The 23,759-nt window shown below is 57.1% G+C and overlaps 1 protein-coding gene across 2 annotated transcripts in view; it reads left to right on the top strand.

Annotated features, from left to right (window-relative positions):
• Positions 1 to 958: 958 nt before the first annotated feature.
• Positions 959 to 23,759, top strand: part of TNRC6A (trinucleotide repeat containing adaptor 6A) — a 96,523-nt gene continuing 73,722 nt past the window's right edge. For both annotated transcript variants that reach the window (XM_064520002.1, XM_064520001.1), the window contains exons 1-2: positions 959 to 1,044; positions 19,785 to 19,858. The gene's annotated coding sequence lies outside the window, so the exon portion shown is untranslated. The remainder of the gene's footprint in view (positions 1,045 to 19,784; positions 19,859 to 23,759) is intronic.

The raw sequence follows: 23,759 nt of genomic DNA, 5'->3' as shown, positions 1-23,759 counted from the left end.
TGCGTCCTGCCACCGCCTGCGCCGCAGGGGCCGTGATTGGGGCCGTGACTGCGGATCGCTCGACCCGCAGCCCTGCCACCCCTGCGGGGGCCCGGCGGTGCCGTCCTCAGGTGGTTCAAAATCTGCGGGGGGCAAGGAAGAGATTTTTATTCGGGGAATCACAGAAATTTACGTGCCTCGTTACTTCCTGCTTTAAACTAGGGAAATTTCAGGTGATGCAAAATTCCGCGTTTAAAATGGCAGAGGCAAAACCCGGCTCCCTGCGGCTAACTCCGGTAGGAAAAACAAGCAGGCAGAAGGCAGGGGGTCTCTGGGGCGGCGTGGCCGCGGGACGAGCCGGCGCTTTGTGCGAGCCGCGCGGCGCGGCCGGGAAGGGGTGTGCGCTCCGCCGGGTTACGCTTCCCCCCGTATTCGCTGTGACAGGTTACAGCTTGATAGAGCTGCAAACACCGAACAGCAACAGAGGCGTCAATTTAGTTATTAACAAAGGACGGTATTCAAATGGCGCTGGCACGGCTCCAAGGTGCCGGAGCTTATGAGGAGCGCGGAGGGTGTATTAAATATTCATCGAAATCTTGGCATTTCGTTCCCATCTTTCTCCCCCTCCCCTGTTCCCCCCCCCCGAAATTATTTGGTTCTAAAGGTTAGAAGCCCACTTCAAAAATTAATTATTTCATTAACCTGTTATAAATTAAATTTTTACAACTAAGTTTTTTAGGGCTGATTCTAAATGGGTCTTAGTGGCACTTCGTCAGGTCCCTCGTCACGTGACTCCTGACCTTGGTCACGTGACAGCACAGACTGATGCTAAAGGCAGCATGTGACCCTAAATGCTACGCGAGCTCAAAAAAAAAAATTTAAATACAAAAATATAAGCAGGTCTCTCTCCTTCCTTCACCTGCCCTTTCACAGTTCAGTCCCTACCTGTAGTCTCGAGCGATCCCGCAGGTGCAGGAAGCTCCCTGCCAGACTCGGGCAGCAACGTGCCACAGAAGCGCGCTGCAAAATCCTGCCCTCTCGTTTTGCATCACGACTCCCAGTTTGGTAAGTTAACAGATACTTTGAGCAATTAATTTGCGCAGCTTTCCTGGAGTAACTCATTAGCATGCGTGGTGCAAGCCCGGGTGTAAATATGCATGCAGCCTCATGGAATGGATGCGAAGGCGCCCTCTCCGCGGGAGCTGCTGTCGAGCCCAGGCGCGAGCAGGCGAGCGTGCCTCGCTGCAGATGGAGCATTGCTTTACAATTTACTGGAAGGCTCCGGGACGGGGATTGTAATTTATTTAGTGCTGTGTGTGCTCGCGGGCGCGGGGGTGTGTGTGTTTCCGTGCTCCGTGGCACGGTCCTGGTGACTAAATCCGTGCAAACATTGGGACGCTCCACAAAGGAATGCTTCCAGGTGGGAGTCGGGGAGCCCTACGTCCACATCTTTTAGTGCCTCGGCATTAGGATAAAGCTATATATATATAGGTATCCTGCGTGCAGCCGCTTTGCGGGGGCTTTTTTCCTTCCTTTTTGCATCCGAGGGGCTGCTGGAGACGAATTGCTGGAGCGATGGAGACCCGCGCCAGCCGCCGATATTGTTCAGCTCCAGCGGCGCTGGGCTGCAGGTCCCGAAGCGGCGGCTCGCAGACAATGCGAGTTTTATTTCGGCATTAAACAATCCCGGCAGCACCCAAATAAAAGTGTGGCTTAGTTAGCGTCTCGGCACTCCTGAGTAATATCCCGGCGAGGGGTGGGGCTGCTCATTTTCCTGGGCTGTATTTGCAGAATAATGAACTGCCATGCAAATTCACCCGGAGAAGAATAGCGGGCTGAATCTTTAATTATGTGAGTGCCATTCCCGACACCGCTCGGAGTCCAAGTTTAAAAGGAGCCTGAGAGACCCACTTCCCAGCTCCGCAGGCTTCAGGCGGCACCAGCCGCCCCTTCATTAGGATGCAAGTCCACCGCCATCTCCGTGGAGACCATGGGAAAGGAGGGCTTGGCTGAATTAGTGTCTGGTACAACTGGCAGCCATGCTGAGAAGAGGGCAGCTGCATGCGGGCTCTGAAGGGTGCTGATGAATTACTGCCCCTGTTCAGGCACAAGCCTTTGTTCCCTATTTATTGTCAGCAGAGAAATTGGAGAGAAAAGTAAAATTAATCAGGCGCAGCTAGTGATATGGGGAAGACAATGGGCCGAGCTCAGACCCCGAGATAGGACCGGGGAGCAGCATCCGCCTTAGTCTTAAGCATTAGTAACAATTTTTTTTGTCCTTGAACTAATTATCCACAAAAGCTCTTTTGAGCTGACACCGAATATGAATTGCCTTTCTGGTGTGGCATTGTAACTGTAGCGATCCCATATTTAATACTTGGGACATTCCTGGGCAATCATTAGCCCTTTGTGTCACTGAAGGAAGCCATATGTTTCGGAGACATCTTTAAAGATGTTTGTGAAAAAAGGGGATTTCTCTGCGTCGCTGAACGCTGCTGCCGGTCAGCCGGCGTCGCGCGGGGCGCTGGGCTGTGCTCCCCGGAGCGCGGCTGCTCGGGCGAATAAGGGCTCGTGTTTGCAGCCAGGATTCCCCGTCTGGGGGAATGAGCTGTGCAAGCTTCTTAATTGGCACGAACGTCCGCCCTGCCCCTTCCGCGCGTTCGCTCGCTCTCCCAAGGATAACTCTAATTCGGCTGCAGCAAAGTGACTTCCACAGCTTCGCTGCAAGAGAATGATTTTTCTCTGCTGCTGGTACAGATTTTTTGAATTTCGGCCAGTTGTCCCCGTGAAGGAGCAGTTAAACAAACAAACAGCTGACCCGGGCCCGGCTTTTCCTCGTGCGGCAAAGTCCCCCTGGGCACCGGCTGATTTCCTGAGCTCTGCCTGTCGCGGTTTGCTCAGACCCTGTATTTTTATTCAGTTTAATTGGTTCTGTAATAGTTTAGCGGCAAGCAATTCTGTTCCCATCAAAACCTTCTCGTGTGAATGCTCCCTTGTGCTATTAAAAAGATAAGTAATGAGGAAAATCGATCCCAGTCAGCTCCACGGGCTGCGTCGCGTAACAACGGGGCGGGCAGGCGGGGAACGGCCGCGGACGGACGGACAGGCGGACGGCGGAGCCCGGCCTGGGCCCGCAGCACCGCGGCCTGACGCCGAAGGCAGCCGCCTTTTCTAATCGGCCGCGGGAGGATTTAGGGGGCAGCCCCAGCCGTCCGCGTTGTCCCCCGTGCTGGTCGCCAGTGACGGTCCCCGCAATCTGTTGGCTTTGCAGATGGGAAACGAGAAGCCGGCAGCGTGTTTGCGGTCCGTGTCCTCTGCCGGCTCGCCGCAGGCGTGCTCGTGGCGGCAGGTCGCCGCGGGGAGAGCAGGGCTCGTGGGGAAGCCGCGGTGCTGCTGGAGGCCAGGCCTGCCCCTGGGTTTGAGCCTCCGCCTGCCTGTTGGTGCCTGGTTCTGCTGGCTTACAAACGAGGAAGCCTCCGACCGGGGCAGCAACGCCGCAAACCGGAGTTAGACGCTGGATCTCCGAGCGTCGGAAACCGTGCGGCGAGCAGCAGCGGCGCTTTTGCCAGCCCTGTTTACACAGACTTCCTCTTTTCCTTTGTGCAAACAGAGTTTTGCGCACAGACGTGACACGGCCGTTGACTCATCTTGAGCCTTAGAGAAGGCATCTTGCTAGTTTATGGTCTCCAGTCCACCTGCTTGATCCTTCATCTCCAGTGTCATCTTCGTCCCACCATTGGGGCTGCCGGTGGGTTTGAAAGAAGAGGTACCTCTTGGTGGGGCCAGCTCTCGTACATCCCTGTGATCTGCTTGTATTCTCAGCACGTGTTTACAGAGTTCTCCCCAGGGTGGAAGGGTGTCGCAGGGCTTCTCGTGGGCATTTTTCTTTTGGGCGTCTTACCGGGGCTTTTATTATTCTCCTTGAAGTGGTTCACATGCAGATCGCTCACATAACAGAGTTCAGAGTCACAAGTCAGCAGAGATACATGACACAAAGCGGGGAAACAGCCACCTCCCAAGAGCCCTTTTGGATGCCAGTGTTACAGATGTTCCTTCTGGGTAATCTACTCATCTCTCAATTCTCCAGCCATGCAGATCCGGCTGCCCAAGAAGTTAACTGAAGGGTTTGTTCTCTCTGGGAAGGAAGAGCAGATCTCTGCAGCACTGGAAGCAGGTCAGTGAAGCAGCCTTCCAAGACTCTCACTCTCCTTGAATACCTGAGAAGAGGCCTTGTCTTCTGTCTTCTTCCAGGGAAGATGCTTAGCTTGGAGGAGGGTTGGGGTAAGGACGGCACAGGCTGATGACAGCTTCCTAAAAGGCTTGTTTCATGAGTCACAACAGCATCATTCTCCCTCAACTTTTTGTCCCATGCATCTGCCTCTGAACTCCATGAGTCACTGGATTTGCAGATTAGACTTCAGTTACTTCAGCCAACCACATTCTTCTCCCAGCCCTTTAACTTCTCTCTTAAATTACATTTTCTTCTGGCACTGGGAGGCTGTTCCTCACATCTCTTAGCTTCCCATATGTCACTGATGTCACTTATATATTCCTTGAGAGCATCTTCCCTCTCTTCCACAAATTCAGTGTTCCAGCCTTGTAGCTGACAATTGTAATTCCCTTAAATCTTTGCTCTCTGAACCCCAGGGAAGCTGTAACATGGCAGTCAGCGGCCTCCTTGCCCCGGGAAAGAGGATTGTATTGCACTCATTCATCACCATCTCTAGTTTCCTGCTCATCTCAAAATCTTGATGTGAGTCTTTTCACACCTTTGCTCTTGCTGATCCCTGTGACCTCACATCCAGGTTTTCTCACCCCACTTAACACCTCTGCTGCTGTCACCATTTGGGGGCTGTTCCTTCATGCGCATTAGTGAGCCGTTCCATCAGAAAGCCCCTCGCTAGAGCCCGTTAGTCATTTCCTCCCTCAAAATCTTGCTTACAGCCCTGTGCGCTCTCTGACCGCTGCCTGATACCAAGCCTGGCCCTCTGCCCCCTTCCAGACCTCGCTGCAGCTGCCTCTGCAGTCTCATGCCTCTACTTTGACCATATGACAGCTGCTTTTCTTGTACTTTCTTCTCCTATGTTAATTTTCCCATTTCATTCTGAAGCCACAGGAGAGGGGTGACATAAGGAGAGTTCTGTGCTATCTTTGTTTTGTTTTGAACGGATGAATTTTATATCTGCAAGCAAAGGGCATTTTGCTTTCAAGAGGACTCTGTCACAGGCAAGCCAGGGAAAGAGAAGTCTCCTGGAAACGGGACCCCCCACCCCCCCCAAGCTGGCCGATGGCTGGCCCTGGCGAGGGACAGATGTGCTGCTCTCTGGAGCCTCCCAAAACACTACCTGGGGGAACTGTCTTTCCTGGTCACTTTGGCTGCAGCTGTCTGGACGCAGGGCCCAGGGAAAGCTCATCGGCTTCCTCGTTAGCTGCAGGCTGGGGGTGTCGGGATCGGTCCTTCCTTGATGCTAGGTTGTAAATGCAAAAGCTGAGTGTGTTGGGAACCGGGCTGCAGCCCACGGTAAGACTCCTCTGTTTGTACCAAGTGCCGGCGCTAAGGAAGTGTTTCTCTCTGAAGATAAATATTAAGTTAACTGCTAAATATAAACTTAAATATTAAGTTAGTGCAGCTAACAAGCCACCCGCGAGTCTGAGAAGGCAGCACCTTGCTCCCTTCTGGCGCCCAGGCCGTCCCGGGAGCGATGCCGGCTCCTGGCAGGAGATGCGCGCTTGCCGGGCTCTGCGCGGGCGCAGGACACGCAGGGCTGTCCAGAGCCGTCCTCCGTGCCCGGAGAGCAGGCTCGCAGCACGTGGGCCGCTCGGGAGGAGACCTGCGCTTCATCTTCTCCCGAAACCGCGCGTTTCCCAGCAGCGATGGGTGTCTTGTCCTTTCGTGCGGTGCCGCAGCTGCTGCAGAGGAGGGAGGAGTGGGGGTTTTGCAAGCCTGGCTGATCGAGTTGTGTCTCCGCAGTTTTTAGGGATGGGGAGCTGGTTCCAAAGCGGATCTGGTCCCAGTTCGGGTAGCATGTAGACTGTGCAGGGGAGAGTGCTGGAAGGAGAGAGATGCAACGAGTGCTCGGCAAGATGACGGAGGTCTGCCCAGCCGGACAGGAGTGCGTGGCACAAGGTTTGCGTGCCCTTGACCTCGGGAATCATCACTGTTTGCAGAGTCCTCGCTGCTCTGATGTGCCTGTGCCGCTCCCTAACAGCCCCTTTTTGCCGTGCAACGAGCACTCTGGGGGACACGCGTTCCCTCGGTGGGGAACAGGGACGGGCGTGGAGACGAAGGAGCGGGGTGGCTGTGCCGCTGCTTTGTGCTCGCTCCCCAAGCCGTAGGCAGGGTTAGAGCCGAGTGTTTTATCCTGGCTTGCAGTGCCCGGGTACAACACGCAAACACGCGTGCTGCGGGAACCAGGCCACGTCCAAGGGGTGCGTGTCCCCTCCGCGGTGAGACATCTCTGCCCTTGGAAAGCAGCGGGGCTGTGGGTAAAACCGAGACTCCAGGCCAGCGCCAAACACCCTAATTCCACCAGGTAAACACTGCTTTCTGCCTGCTTATGGCAGGTGTTTCTCTGCAAATGATTTCACATTTTGTCTCCCCCAATAAACCTCTTTTTCTTTTTTCTCTTGTGCAGAAGGGCAATATGCCAGAATCCCTTGCATGACTTTAGTTAGAGTAAAAAGAAAAGGAAAAGACCAGCATTGAAGTTTGAAAGTTGCCAAAGTCTTACAAGTTCAGGGAGGCGTTTGTAGTCAGCTTAGGAATTTGTTGCTATGAGTGTATGAACTGGATAACTTTAATGTCATAACATGCACCCGTGAACGTTACGCTGTGATTCTCTGAGTTCCACCATGAGCATGAGGAATTAAGAATTAATTTGTCAAATGCTGTTAACAAATGGTCAGTAATTAAGCAGGCAGGCAGCAAATGGCGTGTTTGCTCAGCGAGGCCTCCCCGGGGAGGGCAGCCGTGGGATCGGGGCTCTGGGGTTGGTGCGAATTGTCCTGGCGAGACAGGTTAAACTTTGCTGCCTGCCGTTTCGGAAGGGGATTGGCGGGAAGGGGAGGATGTTGGGCTGTGCTCGGGGGGTCGAGGGAGCAGGAAAGGAAGGGAAGCACGACTGATAAGGAATCCGTGCATTGCATTACAAGGGCAGTTTCTACTCACTTCACCATAACTGTGACAACCTCAGTGGCTTTCCAGGCTGTGCCAGCTCCCGACAGGGACCTAGTGACTTGAACACAGTGATGCCTGGGCATGTCGGAGGCATCCTTGCTCGCGTCGCCTTTCCCCCGCGCGCCGGGACAGAGGTGGCCAGGACCAAGCAGGTGGAGCGGAGGTAAAGGGGAGCAGGGCGTGATCCTGGGAGAGGAGCAGCAGGAAGGAACGGCGTTCCCCAAAGGTGGTTTTCACAGTTCAGGAACTGGCTGGCATTTCTCAGGATATCATGTTTCTCCTCACACTCCTCTTCTCTGGACTGAACGAGCCCAGTTCCTCTGGTCTTTGCTCACACCCTGTTCTCCAGCCTCTGACCGGTCTCTTTGCTCTGCTCTGGCCTCTCTCCAGCTCTCCACAGCTTTCCTGACCTGCAGCATCTGAAGCTGGTCACAGCGTGGTGGCTGGGCAGAGCAGGAAGCCGGATCTCCGAGGCCGTGCATCCTGCTGCGCCGGCCTTCTCCGTACCGGCAGGAAGCCGTTGAGCCGCAGTCTGCGACCGCCGGAGCCCTCGGGCTCTGGCTCCTGCTTCGTTTCTGAGTCCGGCAGCGATGCCGGCTGCTCCTTCAAGCAGGCCCAGCCCACGAACCCGAGGGCCGTCTCCCCCGGGCGCCAGCAGCGAGGCGGAGGAGGAAGGCCCCAGCTCGGCCCCCGGCAGCTGCTCGGCGCTCCGCGGCAGGCAGCACAGCTCTGGCTCCGTCTGCCGCCGCCGGGCCGGCTGCGAGGGCGGTGCTGGCGGGCGGCCGCGCCGGGTCCCCGCCTGGGCGGTTGCGCTGTGCGTGCTGCGTGCCGGCGTGAGGCAGGATTTATGGTGCCGGCGGCTGCCTCGAGCCACGTCTGTGCTGGAACCGCAGCGCCGTCACCCCGTCCCGTCCTTGCTGGGTGGAGCGGAGGCTCAGGAAAACCTCGAGCATGCCGTAAATGTGCGTAGCGAGCGATGCGGCTGCAAAGGCCGCCCTGAGAGCTGCTCCTGGCGTGAGGGGCACCCCGTGGCACGCCCGTCAGGGGCAGGAGGAGGCCGTTCGGGGGGGACCCTTGTGCTGAGCCCCCTCCTTCTCCCGGGGAACTGGCTGCTGAGGAGCGGGCGCTGCTCTCAGCTGCAGCACGTTCCACCTAGCCAGTGGATCTGCAGAGTATGAGGAAAAGCAGCGGCCCGAGCAGCAGGGAGGGCTTGAGGCCCCTTGTGCCTGGCGCTGCCTGAGCCGTGCCGCCGTGCCCGGCTTGGTCGCAGGCCAGGAAAGGCCCCGCTTCTTGGGCTCAGCCTGGGCACGCTGCCTTGGGTTGGATCCCGCACGGCACGGACCTGCCCCGCGCTCCCCCCGTGCCGCGGCCGGCAGCAGCCCGGGGTTTCCCGTGCTCCTGCCGTTATCGGCACCGGCCCTTGGCCGCCCCGGCTGCCGCCCGCGGAGGGGACGGCGGGGCCCGGTCCTTCCTCCCCTTCATACCCCTCCCTACCCGTCCTCTTCGTTTGGTCTCTGAATCCGCTATCAAGCGCTCTGCACACAAAGCAGAACTCTCCATCTTGATCTAATAAGTATCTGGAAATGTCAGAAAAGATGTGATAATAAAATATCAGATGCAGGAAAAATGACTAGCCAAAAGGCATTTAAAAAAGTGAAGCGTGTAAATGTACCAGATTAAGACACTAATTCCTATCCCTTGTATGTTCTCCATCTTTCCTGTGTCTTGACAGACAGAAATAAATGCCCCCTCTTTCTGCAACGCGCTATCTGCCTCTCCTTGCTGCATTGTAACCACGGGGTGCCCACAGCTGCAACAGCCCATTTATTCTCGAGATTTGATGCTTTATCACTTTCAAAGCAGAGGCTCGGCTAGTTCATCACGCATTCCCGTTGCAGGCACTTGTACTTAAAGGGCAGATAGAGATTCTGATGGTAAGAGCTAAATTTGATTTCCGGCACTCTGAACTATCCCTGTAAATTAAAGGCCTGTAATTTGTGTGTTTGTTTAGACCATGCAAAAAAGCGACAACAAAAAAGGCAAAAAGCAGAATGACAGAATGGTTGGAATGAGTCCTGAGAAGCAGGAGGATTCCTCTGCAACTCCAGCTCTGCAAAAACAACAGCTGATTTTTTTTTATTATAAATGTAGCTTTGAGCTAAATAAAATGCCAGCAAATTCCCAAGCCCAACACACAGCGCAATAAAGACAGGAGCCAGATCAGCAGCTAAGTGATGGATGTGTTAATGTTTTAATAGGCTGATCACCTCATAAATAATTTGCTCTGTTCTAGAGTAATTGACCTGGTCGCAGTGGTAATAAAGGGCTATCCCTTGGGTTCTTGTTCAAAGGTTCACAAACCCCTTCCAGAGGAAGCCTTAAGTGGCTTTTAACAATATGTATTTTATATAGTTACAGTCTAGTACCCTGCTAATTCAGCAGTCAATGCAAATACCATCAGTTCAGGTCCATGGCTATTTCAATTAAAAACAGAAACAAGCGATAACTAAAAACGGCTTTTGTCAGACGAGCTCTTTGTTCGCTCTCCCGCGCGGGGCCGGCGCCGACGCTGCCTTTCGGCATCTCCCGCGCGTCGCTCCGCTCCGTGAACGCGCTGCAACCTTCGTCGCGCCGGCGGACGCGGAGCGATGCCGGGGCGCGCGGGGAGTCGCTGCCCGGCGCCCGTCCTGCCCCGTCCCGCTGCCTCGGGGCGTGGGCCGGCGTGCCACGGCTGCACCGGCTGGTTGCTCCTCGCGGACCGGTGCCGGGTCTGCCCCGAGCGAGGGCTGAGGTCAGCCCTGTGCTGCCCCACGCACGGCCCCGCGCTCGGGGTTGCGCTTCGTTACCTGCCTCGTCAGCGGGGGTCTGACAGTCTCTGGCGTCTGCAGCTCTCATCCATAGCCTGAGCATGCTTTTTTCCCCTTCCCCTCTTAATTTGAGCTTAACGAAATGCAGTTAAGTCTTAGTGAGTTCATGTTGTGCCGGCGAGGTGCCGAGGGATTTGTCCTACCGACGGCTTTGGTGCGTCTGCTGCACCGGCCAACAGCGTTGTGGTTTTGTAGCTGCAGATAAGGAAGATACCGAAGATCGGAGTAATTTGTCAAACGAAATCAGTTATGGGCATCTCCTCCCGTACTGCACCCTCCAGAACGGGGACTCGACGCCGACCCGTTTCGTTCAATTGAAAGCGGCAGCCCCGCTCCCTCCTGCGCCACGGCCGGGTCGTTAGTACTCGAGGTAGTTTGGCTCCTGCGCGCGGAGCTGGACGAGCCGCCCGCCCGCCCCGCGTAGCCTGTCCGGGCCCGAGCCGCTGCTCCCGGGGCAGCCCGGAGCGCGGGAGCGGTGGGAGCGGAGGCGGCCGCCCCGCAGGGACCCTGCTAACGCTGGCGGCTCGTTTAAAGAACAGCTTTATGCTCGTCTCTAGAAGGGAAACGTCAGATGAGCCGTGTAGACACTGAAATGAGGTTTTCGAGCGCTCGGGTCAGGAGCTGATGCTGTAAGGCAAGAAACTACTCAAGTTTCCAGGCCAGAAACCGTGGCCGCGTGAGCCGTTCCCGGCCCCAGCTGTTCCCAAGCAAAGTAGTGGAAGCGGGCTGATGGGCAGCAGCTGTGCTGGGCCCTTCAAAGCGGCGGTGCAGGAGGTCGGTGGGAGTGCACGGGTGGGTGGGTGGACGTGAGGACCTGGCTCTCTGGCGTCGTCCTGCAGATGTAAGTCCTGGTGGAGGGAAGCCGTCTGGAAGTGCCGGGTCGCGTGGCCTCGGCTGCCGCAGGGCGTCTGCGGAGCGGCCGGAGCGGCGGTGGGGAGCCCGGCGCTGCCGGCGCGGCTGCAGAGCCTCGAGGCCCTGCGGCTGGTGGCCCGTGGCTTCCCTGGCCCAGGGAGCCGAGGGAGCGGGTCTCTCCGTGGCGTGCAGCAGCGTGGTCAGCCGTGTCAGTGCAGCTCCTGCCGCCTGACCGCCCCTGCCCTGACGGTGCCTGCGGTCACCTCTACGGGGACAGGGGCTTGGCCTGTAAAGGGCCACCGGGGTTTGGAGAGAGCCGCCTCGGGAAGGTCGTGCTCCTTCCGCGCTGCCGCTGGACTGACGCTGACTGTGGCCATGCGCTGAGGTCCGGGGTGGGCTGGCCCACGGCTGCGCGTCTGCGAGGGTGTCCCCGAGGGGCAAGCGGAGAGGGAGATGGTTCAGGGACCTCGGTGCATGGGGACAGTTGTGGCTGCGTGCTGGATGCTGCTGCCAGCGGTCCCCAAGACCCGCAGGACCTGCCTGCCCCGGCCAAGGGACCGGTGGCAAAGAGGCACCAAACGAGAGCGGGAAGTTTACGGTGGTTCTGCGCGTCGGCTGTGCCGTGCTCGTGCTTTCCCGACATGGCTGGCGGCGAAGCCCCTCCTTCCCGGGCAGCCGGGAGAGCGGACGCGGGCAGCAGCGCTTCTCCGCAGGATGAGCTGCGTTTGGAGCCCGCCCGTCCCCGCGCAGCGGGAGTCCCGCCGGCTAAGCCCTGCCTAACAGCGTGGTGCTCCTCCGCGGAGGGACCGCTGGTGCTGGGGTTCCCTCCAGCCGTGCAGCGTCGGAGCGCGAAGGGCGGATCCCGGGAGCACCCGGCCACCGCCGTCCCTCCTGCTCCCTGTCCGCCCTCCTCACGCCGTTTCATCCAAATAATCGCACGCAAACGTGGCTGTAATGAAAAGTAAATTTAATATCCTTGGCCCTGTTTTTGTAAATGAGTGGAACCGTCAGCCTCAGAATAAATGACACCTAATTACTGTTTGGGGAAGTTCGTGCAGAAGCGCTTAGCTGCGAGGTGATCATAGGGAAGCGCTATCAGTGACGGAAAACGAACAGGATGCCGGCTGTAGGAAACTGTAATTACAGAGGACTGACATACTGTGAGCTGTTTATGATAATGAAGTGGTGCATCAAATCAAATTAACCTTAGTTATTTAACACAGAATGCACCGAGGACTCGTCTCAGTGGATGCTAAATCCAAAACGGGAGCAGCAGCCCTTTGGAGCGCTGCAGTCGGAAAAGCAGCTAAAACGAAGCCGCTGGCAGTGGCTTTTATTTAAGATATGTTTGCGAAGGAGTTGCCTCGGCGTCCCGGCTGATGCCATGGCGAGCGCTGGCTCGGGCAGGGAGCCAGGGGAGCTGCCGCTGCTGAGCCCCGCTGCCGGCGGCTGCTCGTCCCCGCTCGTCCCCGCGCCCTGGGAAGCCTCCGGGCAGCAGGGCTGAGCCAGCGGCCCCCCGGCCCCCCGCGATGCGCCCCCCGCTCTGCGCCGTGCCCCCGTCCCTGCGCTGCCGCGCTCCCGCCCCCGGAGCAGAGCCGCGGACAGGTCGGCATCGCACCCCGGGAGGAGCCGGTGGAAGCCGGGGTGCGGCCCTGCCCGGCGCGGGGCTTGGGGCGGAGGATGCCCGCGCCGCTCCCCTTCTTTAAGACGGTTTCATCTGCCCGTGCCTCTTCCTCGCGAAGGCTCCTGCGCTCGCCGGAGGGACGTTTCCCTTGGGATCCCCTCGTGCTGACGGGTGAGTAGCCTCCCGAATTAACCCAAATGCTGTTAGCGATCTCTGAGCTTTCCGAGCGAGGGTCCCTCCTGCGCCGCCCCGGCGTCGGTAACGCTGCACGTCCCTCTCGGCGGGAGGGAGGGAGGGATCGCGCCGGGCTGCGCAGGGTTAACGCCCGAAAGCCCCAGCAGAGAGCTGGCGAAGCGGGGAGACGTGTTTGGTGGTGGCATTTCTGTAAAGCGTGTTTAGAGGCTATTTGCACCGGTGGTGGTTCCTTAGTTGAGCGGGAAAGGTGCAAGATCCCAGCGCCGTCGCAGGGACCCCTGTCCCCACCTCTCTCCCGACGTGGGGTGCTGGGGACCGGGCACGGCTCCCGCTAGGACTTGTGCTGTGGAAGTGATTGAATTCCCCCTAAAAAGAGCTGGCTTAGGGCTGGTTTAGGGCTGGCTTAGGGCATTGGGCACGCGCCGTGTGCTCCTGCCTCGCAGCGCGTCTCAGCCACGCGTGCACGAACTGCCACCGACAGCAGGGAAAGGAGAGGAAAGCAAACAGCCCGACTAAACCCCCCTGCCCTGGTGGGTGTCCCCATGCTAACGGTGCCTGCTGCCTCTCCGAGTGCTTGAACATCTTGTTGCGTGATGTGTTGAGTGTTTTGTGTTAGAAAGTATTTGCTCGGTGCCCTGTGTGCCTGCTTGGGCCTCGGGGAAGCAGAGTCCCGCTTTGAGTGAAATTATTGTTCTGCAAAACTTCCCATTTGTTGGAAAAACTTGAGCTGCTGCTTCAGTGGAACGCGTTCCTCTCTGTAACTCAAAGCAGTTGACAGGTTTTGAAATACCTGCAGTCAGATTCGTCCTGAGTTATAGTTCTACATATTTTTCTGTTTATCTATTTTTAAATGTTTACTTTCTTTTCTACTTTCCAGCACAATTTTCTTTCTGTATCCACACATGCATGTACCCCCCGCCACAAGCACAGGCCAAACAAGCAGCAAACAACTAAACGAAAGGGTCAAGCAGGGGGTTAATAACGTGCGCGACAACGTGGTGGCCCGTCCTGAAGGCGAGCTGAGCCCTTGCACAAACGGTGCTTTTGGGGGTGAGCCACGGCCGCTGGAACGCCGGCCAGGTGGGAGCCGGGGCTCCGCCGCGAGCAGCCGCCCGGCAGGACGCTGCTAGCTGCAAAACGCCAGGCGTTCACCCACAGCTCTGCTTCCCGCAAATGCCGGTCCCCGGGGAAAAGCAAAAGCCGGTCCCCGGGGAAAATAAAAGCGGTCCTGCCTCTGGGAAGAGAGCACCCCGGCTTCTTCGCTTTTCGGCCCTTCGGTCGCCTCCGAAGGCAGCCGTGGAGCCGGGACCCCCGCGGGACGCCGTGGGGGCTTCCGTGCAGAGCGGGGGACGTCCCCTCCCCGGGTGACACTCCTGAGTTAGTCCGGTGCAGCCCACGTGGTCGTGTGCGTGTCTGTGCCGTGCGTGTTTGCACGCGTTGCCCACCCGTTCAGGTTGTGTCTGCCTCTCTCTGCCTAGCTGGGGTTCAGGCTAAGCGTGAGAGCCAGGGCATGGGTGACGAAGGGGGACAGCCCCTGCCCTGCTCACTTGCTCCTCAGCCAGGCAAAATTCCCAGCTGGATTACGAGATCTCGCCCAAAGTCACTTACAGTCTCGCTAAACCGAACTGGCACCTCTCATCCTCAGCCCTGTCCTTGTGGCTCCCCTGCGGGTAAATCAGCACCCCGGGTGTCATCCGAATAACGCCGTTTCTAGCGCTAGCTTTGAGTCCTGGCTCATGGAGGAGGGTGCTGGGCTTTGGTGGCTGTGAGTTCATTTTGCTTCTCTCCATCAGTATGAAAATGCCTTGTGAGTCCTGATAGTTAATCGCTATTGTACAGGAATAAAGAGAGGAGATTTTCTCTAATCCCCGTTAAATGGCCTCCAAATGAGGGCTTGAGCAAAGATGACTAATGACAGACATGATTAAACTAATTTAGTAGGTGAAGCTTTGATGGGAGCCCTCCCAAGCCCAGGTATAGCCTTGGGGGACCATGCACTAACCATCCATGCTGCAAATGCAGACCTCCTTGCTGAGACATTTGAACTAAGCAAACTGATTTTTTTGTTGTTGTTTTGAAGAGAGGATTTCCTTTTTTTTTAATGAAAATATATTTTTGTCTATTTTCTGCAAGCCTTTTAATAAGGACTGCCAAATACAATCTCACTAATAGGACACTAAATCCAGATTCACTTAATAGCCAGATGCATGCCTCATACCTTATCCGACACCTCTCATCAAAGGGTTCCCTATGAACACGCATTTGTCTTTCAAGAACTGATAACAGTAATGAAATATAAAGTCAGTGAAATGTGTCTGAGGACCTCTCCAAGGAAGATGCTTTCACCTCTGGAAACATGTTCTAATAAATTATGGAACCAGACACAGAGCGCCTGAAGTCCGGCTCCTTTCGGGAATGAAGCAAAACTGCAGCAATCTGTCATCTGGGGAGCAGATTTGTAACGGACGGGCTCCGGGCGTTGCGTTCCCTTCGCGGAGGGTGCATGGACGGTGCACGCCGCAGCCCGTACGTAACAAGGGGCAGGCGCGAGTCCAGCGCAGGACGGGAGCTTTTGTGCAGCACCCACCTCTGCGACGCAGCTTCGGCTTGCAAACCCTCCCCCGAGGTGACGTCCTGGCAGAGTGAAAGTTCTGCAAGGCAGACGTGAGGCCATGGTAGAAGCAGATGAAAGACCAAGATGATGATAGGTTTTGAATTAAGGATCTGCTTGAACTATTCCTGAGACTACCTCCTTCTGCGGCCTTGGGAGGCTGCTTAGCTTTCTCGTGCCTGAATCTCTGCAGCAGGCAATGCTATGTGTTTCACTGGATCTACAGATCATAAATTAACTAAAACTTGTAAGATGCTTGTCAAAAGTTGCATCTAACTGTTCAATACTTTTCTTATTATCAGTATATGCTACTTTCAAAATACCATCATGACGTCAGGGCGCAGGGACTCACAGCAGCACTTTCCCCGTATAAAATGTATGTATATGCTGGCTGCAATGTTGCTTTTGAATCAAGGCCATTGGTGAAAGTCGGTGAAACATGGTAAAACGGGTCAGCACAACAGCTCAGCCCCCGGGACCCAGCACAGGTCAGTAGTCCGTACTTAAGCTTGGCGCTACATGTCGTTTCTAGCCGTTGAAGCAATGGTCTGTTCCGCCCTGCTCCTCGCACGATACGGGGGATGTGAGAGACCCGCTTTGGCGTTTGCCCTTTTACTCCATGCCGCAGCACAAAGCCGGAGCTGGCACCGGCGGCAGGAGCGGCTGAGGAAGAGGAGGCAGCAGCAGCAGCAGCAGCAGCGCAGGCGGTGAGACGGGGCTGGCGGGTTGAGGGCTCGTCTTGGCAGCGACGGCTGGTTTGCGACAGCACGAGGGGCCAAATCGAGTGTGAGCACCCCTCGAAGCTGGACGGGCAGAGGCCCTGGCGGCGGGGAGGTGGCCCGGCTCCTTTGCACACAGCCGGGGCTAGCGCGCGATGGGGAGCTGCCGCCGGCCGGGTGGCACCAGCCCCGTCGCGGAGGAGCTGAGCCCGTGAACGTTTCATGTCCAAACCGGACACGTGCTGCTTACCGTTTGTGGCGAAGGATTTAAAGGTGTTAGACGTTCATAAAGCATCTGTTTTAAGGAAATTCTCTTTGCAAAAGGGAAGGTGACTCAAACTGCGTCTGCTGCATCCCGGTGTCTGGGACGAGGCGCTCAGCACCCGGCCGAGCCCTCCCCGCTTTCTGCCTCCGGGCGAGCGTTCCCCTTGCGTTCGGATGGGAGTAAAACTGGGGACAGGACTGAGCAAACAAGCGCCCAGCGCGTGCGGCACAGGAGGGCTGTCCTGCTCAGCAGGCCGGGCAGAGGGGCGCGGCGGGGACTTTGCTTTGGTGCTCTGTGCCGGGGTCCTGCCTGCTCGTGTTTAGAGAGGATGGACGTGACAGCTCGTCTGGTCTGTATTGGGTGTCGCTGCCCTGGCCGCTCCTGCTCTTCGCTGTTCAGATGATGCTCCTTGTGCCTTTGGTCTCGCAGGAGGCTTCTCGAGCCTCTCCCCCTTTTGCTGCCGTTCTCTGCACCTTTCCTATTCCCGCTGTCCCTTCTGCGGGTGGCACGCGGCTCTGCCTCGGTGCAGAACGGAGCTGTGCCATTTCAAGGGTTGCTCCTGGGCCTTTTCTCAGTGTAGCCTTTTATTTATTTATTTATTTATTTATTGACCACTGCTGTGCTTGAATGGAGCTTTCCATTGCGTTACCACCTGCGGCAGCCGAATTTTTCCCTCTCCCTTACAGTGGGTGGGGAGGTGTTTGAGTTCACAAGTAGCCCGTGCTGCGTGGGGACCCCACCGCCCAACATCTATGACGTGGGGCTCCAGAGCCTGACTTCCTCGCGTCCCTCCGAAGGGTCCTGTGGGCCCCGCTAAGTTTGACCAGTCCTGTGTGCGAGTTTTCTTGCATTAGCTGCAAATTCTGATAACGCACAGTCATTTCCCTCCCAGGTCACCAGTAAATATAGGAAATACCTTGGGCTCTAGCACAGACCTTTGGGACATGCTTTTGTCAACTCCCTTCCTTGCTGAGCCCTTAACCGAGTTCACTGCTTTTCCTGCCCTTAGCTGGGCTCTCTGCCCTTCCTTTAAGGACTGCCTCGCCGGTGACTGTGCTGTCCCTCCGTGTTGCCCCTGACCGGGCTCCCTGTGGGAATCTGAAGGCCACAGGATGTGTTTGTCTCTCATCTACGGCTAGTTTGTGCATTCGGTTAGCGTTCGCTTAGTGTTGGCCGCTTGGTTCATCCCCTCGCGGCTGCTGAGACCTGTCTCTAGTGACTTAAGAACCGCAGCTGCTGCGACGCACCGTGTGTCTTGTCCCGGCCTGGGCACCGTCTCCTCCGGAGCAAAGTGCCTCGATACCCGCGGGGACCCCGAGGCCCCTTCTCCGGGCGCTGCGGTCTGCACGCGGGTGAAGCCGGACAACCGCTCTCGGGAGCCCGCAGCGGCCCCGGGAAGCTTCTAAAACACCTCCAGGGCTGCTGCTCCTGTATAACGATCCTGCAGTATGCTTTCGTTCGCCAAACTGTAATTTATTCTTATATATAATTAACAGTAATATATCCCCTTCTAGGCCTATTAAAATACCAATGCCTTCACAGAGAAAAGTGTAAGAATGTGCAGGACAAAATCAGAATGTCCCGTCCCTTCCCCATAATATTGGGAATGATTAATGTGACGCTATTGCTGTCCATCTTGCTTTTGTTTAATTATCATTTTTGTATTGTTCCTGTCTCTGGAGACTCGATCTGGCGGGAATGGCTTGATGGATTATGTATGAAATCCAGGTCAACACGTCCAAGTATTACTGCCTCATAATTTGCTGCGCCACAGAGGCCAATATAGATGCCTTGTGTTATTAATTATACCAATATATTTTCATGAGTAATGTGATTAATTAGGCTGTATATATTACAGTTCCAAGCCTGTTCTGTTGGTATGTTTGTTCTTGGATGGAACCGACTGGCTCAGAGACCAAGAAGCAAAATCTGTAACTTGGATTCAGTCTCACTTCTTCTCTCCTAAAGTGTTGAAGGGAAAAATAAAATTCCATACGGTACGTTTTTCGTGCCAGGGAAGCATGAAGCACTGGGAAGGAGAAAGCAAGACTGCCTCTGAGTGACAGTTGTAGCCTGGAGGAGAGTGTATTTAGCCCAGAGAGTGGACACAGAGGTGAAGAAGGTCTCTCCTTGCTGTTGACGTCACCTTAGATGTTGGTCGTGAGGATGCGAGAGCAGCTCACGTCAGGCAGCCGATCCCTGCCGCGACGGGAGGCAGAGCAGGCGCGGGATGGGCTGCAGGGGCCTGGCCGGGAAACCTGCGCTTTGCCTTGGCCGGTGCGGTTAGGAGGGACTCTGCCTGCGGAGGGCAAGTGGCCTCGGACCGTGTCGGCCAGCGCCGCTGGACCGGTGCTGCCGCAGAACTGCAGCCCAGGCAATGCAATGCCGTGGGGGTAAAACCCAAGCGGGCTTCAGAAAGCAGAGCCAGGACCGAGGGAAGCAGGTCCTGCCTTTGCACGGATCCTCACGGAGTCCGAGGAGCCGCCGACGCTGCCGAGCCCGGCCCGCGAGCCAGCAGCATCGCGTCCGGACGGCAGGGCCTCCCCCTGCTTCGCGCTTCTCGCCCTTCCCAGCCCGTAAAAGCAGACTGCCCGGTTTAGCTTCCCGCACGTCACGCAGACCTCCCCAAGAGTCCGTCACTGCACCGCTCTGGGTTGCAGCACCGCAAGGATGAATTACGTTTAAAATAAATCACAGGCAAAGACTCGTCTGCTCTCACTGAACTTCTTAAAAAGTGTATCCACGAAGCTGCTTCTGTAACTCATTTTTATTTTCCTTTTACAGGCTCAAAATACTGGGTCTAAAACTTGCTGAGTGTGGTCCCTGGCGCCACTGGCTTATGGCATCTGTGGGGCTCAGGTTCGCGAAGTGGTTTTAATGAGTCACATGTGATATCTTGATAAATTGTTGTCAGTTTGCACGGTGAGAAGACAGGATGAAGTGCTTTCAGCTTTGCCGCAGTGCAAAAATATTCACAGGAAAACAGATTTTGACGAAAAGGTGGTCTGGGCTGAACAGCAGTCTCCTCGGCTGTCAGCCCACGTCGGCTCCGAGTTGGGGGTTTCCGTCTCCCTCCATCCCGTGAACTCTTCCCGCAGGAGCCTGTGGGCAGTCGTGTCCCCCGCAATGTCACAGCCGTGCTCGGACGCGGGGAGGAGAGAGGTCCTTAGCACACCCGCGCCTCCGCAGCAGGCAGCGTCCCTGGGAGCACGGCGGCACCGAATGAAACGGTGGCCGGTCCCCAGTTCCAAGTGACGTGTTGGCAGCTCCCCAGATACAACGTGGCCTTTTCTAGGGCCCTTTTTGGCTGGAGTCCCCGTTGCCCTGGCCCCCAGCGCTCACCCACACCTGCACGGCGGAACGCTGCCTGGTCGGAGCCGTGTCTCGTGCCAGGCGATGGGGACCTGTGCCTCGTTTGCTGCATCTGGATCTTAATGCTCTTCTCCAAACTTCCTAACAGAGCTAAACCCTCTTCTGTCTTTTGTTTCCATAAAGGTCCAAGAGGAGTCATCGTCCTTTAAGTGCCAAGAAGAGGCCTTCTACCCTCCGGTGCAAGAAGACTCTGAACAGTAAGGCAGCTTCTTTTTCTTTCTCAGTGGTTACTGCTTGATTGCATGAGCATTGATTTCACTCTGGCCACTTTTCCTTCTTGTCATGAGTTTGATTGCAAGGGTTTGTTTCTTCACTTTTTCATGTAATTTAGCTCTGGTAGCCACACAAATATCATGTCTTTGATGGGGTGTTGTCTTGTCTGCTTGTAGTCAAAGTCCTTCCAGTGATGCTTCAAGATCCCTAGTTGCAATTTTCCCATCGAGCTGTTCCTTCAGTGGGAACTACAAGAAACGGGGGAGGAGAGTAATCCCTGCTTCTCTGGAGTCTCGCTAACTGCTGTGAGAGCATTCGGGATCCTTTCTTGCAGAAGCAAGGGCTGAATTGCAGCTCCATTGACCGCAGGTCCTGCAGATACCCAGGCTGGGCATCAACGCAGTTGCTGGCGTGCCAGACCCTCGTTTCTGCCTGGCCTTTTGCCCTCGCACTGAAAGGGGGTGACCTGTGTGCCGCGTACCTCGAGGGACTGCGGACGGCACTGGCCGCGTGCAGGCTCAAAGCCAGAGTAATTAAGGCGGCGGAAGCTGCTCTAGGCGGCCTGGTGTCATTTGCGTCTGGTGGCTGCTGAGTCCATGGGTTGAAGCCTTTTGGCCGGTTGCAGTCAGTTCTGCCGCCCTGGGCCGCAGAGACTTCGCCGCTTCTCCGTGTTGGTCTGCGCTCGCCTGTGCGCTGGCTTTGAGCAGGAGCTGCTGCCCAGGGAGGGCTCGCGGACCCAGCTCCAGAGGACACCAGCCATAATTAAATACTCCAGTGAGCTGGAATCACCTGCAGAGTGTGAGTGAATGTCCCAGATCTGTACATGAACTAACTGCTTGTTTACTTACAGCAAGGCCCTGGGTATCTTTCGTAAGCGTGCTACACGGAAGACTCTGGTGTCCTTCGGGATGGTGGCTGGCGGCTCCGGGCGCCTGGGGACTGGGGGCCCCGCACGACTCGTCCCCGAATGGCAGAGCTGTGCAGCCCTCGGGGGCCCCGAGCAGGCTCTGCTCCTTGTCTGGTACCGCGCAGGGCCCCGGGGACCCCGCGCTGATGTCTGGTCCTGTGCGCACAGGGAAGGAGATGATGTCTAGTGATGCAGAGTCTGCTCTGACACTTGCGGGGAGCAGAGCAGTGACACGGGCTTCTGAGCTCGTTAAACTTTCTGGCATTTCTACAGTTGTTTTTCGCCTTGGGATGAAACCAAAACCTTTCATAACGTTTTTGTAAAACCCCCGAGAGACAGAGAGCCCGGGCTCCGGCCGGCCTGCAGCCAGGCAGTGGGAGGACGGCAGAGCCCAGAGCAGAAGGAGCAACACGATGTGTTGCTGCGTGGTTTAATACAAAGCAGGAGAGCAGCAAGCGAAGGCATGGACACACAACAGGTCAGCTGCTGCTGCTTGGCTATGCAGGAGCTAGATTTAATTATGCCAATGGCTGCAGCTGGCACCCGGCCTGATGAGCGTAATCCCTGCCAGGCTGCTATTACGGGTATCCAAAAAGGCTGCCTGTGCGTGGCTCCCTGCAGCCGTCATTCAGGCTAGACTGTGCTCGTAAGCTGTCCCCGTGCTCGCGAGCCCAGCACCGCTAAGCAGTGGTTGAGGAGGGGCGATCTTCCCCGCGGCACTGCCAGCAGAAGCCCCCGGTGTAGAGACTGTGCTGGGAGGACCGTACTTCAGCCGGGATGGCTGATCTCGCGTGGGAGAGCCGGGAGCAGAGCGTGTGCTCGTAAGCACACACACGCTGTTTGCACACGCGGAAAGGTTTGCTGCCTAGCGAGTTGGCACGCAGAAACGTACCGAAACGCGGCTGCAGTGAGACGGCAGAAAAGCGCCGTCCCTGGGCTTTGCGGGGGTGGTTGGTGGGGCGGGGGGTGCGGAGGTGGCTTGGCGGCTGGGGGGTGCGGAGGTGCCGTGCAGTCCCACCGCGTCGTCTCTTGGGGCGACGTGACAAGCTCGGCGCGGGGGGAGTCACCCGGCGCCTGTGCTGGAAGCCTCCCAGGTGGGTCCCCGCGCGGCAGGGACAGCCCCGCAGCGCGTCACGCGGGCAGGACGCCGGGCAGAAGCCAGCGGGCATCACGTTTGGGCTGCCGACAGCTGCCTGGGCGCGGACGTGGCAGATAGGTAGATGGCATGGCAGGGAGCTGGAGCAGTCGGCCGTAAATTCGGCGTGATGAGGGCAGGCTGGGACGCGGCGGCTCGGGCTCATGGCTGATGAGCTCTCTCTAGGTCCTGCTGTGTATTTATTTATTTGTCCTGGAGCTATTGGGAGTGTGAATTCCCACTCTCAACCAGCCAACGGCAAGCACGGGCGCTCGGCGGCCGGGGCTGCTGGGCACAGCGGCACGTCGGCAGAGCCCTCGCCCCGAGCGGGTCTGTGGGGCAGCGGCCGGAGCCCGGGGAGACCTGCGCTGTGCGAAACCGGGTCACGGCCCCACGCGGTCGGCGGCTTGCTGACACCGTGCGATGGACGGTTGCTCCGTCTCAGCTTGTCCTGAGGAAGCAGCCGGGAAGGTGCTGTCAGGTAGCCAGCTGGGCTCTCCTCTGCGGGACGAGGGTTCCCGGCAGGCTGCTGGGTGTGATGAGTGTGTGTGTGTGCGTGTGCGTGTGCACCTTACAACACCGATGCTGTTATTCTGCCTGACACTGTGTGCCTGCCCAGCAAACAGCCGCCTTCCAGCAGCCCGGCTGCTACGTGCAATTTCCAGCTGCAGTGACATATCCGCCAACAGCAGCATTTGCTTCCGAGGAGATGGGCTCCAGGTGTTTTAACCAGCAGCGTGGCCTGGCAGTTCCCCGTCTCCCTGTCCCTGGGCAGACCGCCGCGGGCAGGACTCGACGCCGGCATCCCAGGGAGCCGGGAGCCCGGCCGTGCCCGGGGAGCTGCGCTGGTCCAGGGCCGCGTCTGCCTGCCCCGCGTCGGACCACCGCGCCAGGACCTGCGAAGAGCTGGGCTCCTTCCTCCTCTCCAGCTCTGACCGCCCGGCATGTGCAGCTTGGCATGAAGTGAGACCTTCCTGGGGGCACCCTGGACACCCCGGCCCGGGGGGTTCGGCCGCGCGCCAGAGAGCAGCTTCCTTTATCCTGCATTCAGTTCTTGGGAGTGACCCCCCCTGGAAGCAGCCCATCGCTGAAAATGCCTTTTAGAAGCTCCGGTCACAGTCAAAATTAAATCAGAAAATGAACTATTACTCAAAGTGCCTGGGAGTTGCTCAAGATTTAGATGCTTTGGGCAGCTCGAGCTCCGTTTGCCGGGATACCTAGGGAAGCCGCAGCCACTGGCGCACCGTGACCGTTTGCAATTTCACACCACTTTAAACTCGCTCTCATTGAGGTTGGGGAGATGAAAAATGTCTTTATTAAGGGAAGTCACAGGTCCCTGATTGGTTGCTAAATGTGTTTTAATGGGTGGTGTGACTGGTGAGGGTAGGGAGGAGCGCAGGGAGGGGGGGCCACGCTGGTGATTTCGCTCACGTGAGATCCAGAGGAGCTCTGAACACCAGCTGTATCTTCGATTTTCCTGCTGCCTTGACTATCTCAAGATGGTCAGTGGCATTTATTTCGGGCTGGCACGGTGGTTTGTTGCGCTCTGCATTGCTCCGTGTTTCCGCAGGCGTGGGAAGCGCCGGCCCTCTCCTCCGGCACGGGCTGGGCGCCCCGGGCTCGCTACGGGGAGGTAAAACCGGTGGGTGCCGGGCAGAGCCCAGAGGCAGGGCGTTCCCCCCGGGACGGGACTCGGGTGCTCGCTGAGCTGCGCCCCTCGTCTCCGTGCAGCCGCAGGTATTTGTGTTACCTCTTCTGTGCCTTTGCTTACTCCTTTTTCCTTTTCCGAAAGTCCCCGGTAGTTCCATTACAAAGTTTCCTCCTGTTCTCCTGCTCCACGACG

The sequence above is a fragment of the Dromaius novaehollandiae genome, chromosome 14 (assembly GCF_036370855.1).
Source record: "Dromaius novaehollandiae isolate bDroNov1 chromosome 14, bDroNov1.hap1, whole genome shotgun sequence".
Classification (NCBI taxonomy): Eukaryota; Metazoa; Chordata; class Aves; order Casuariiformes; family Dromaiidae; genus Dromaius; species Dromaius novaehollandiae.
This window is presented reverse-complemented; position numbering and strand designations above follow the sequence as displayed.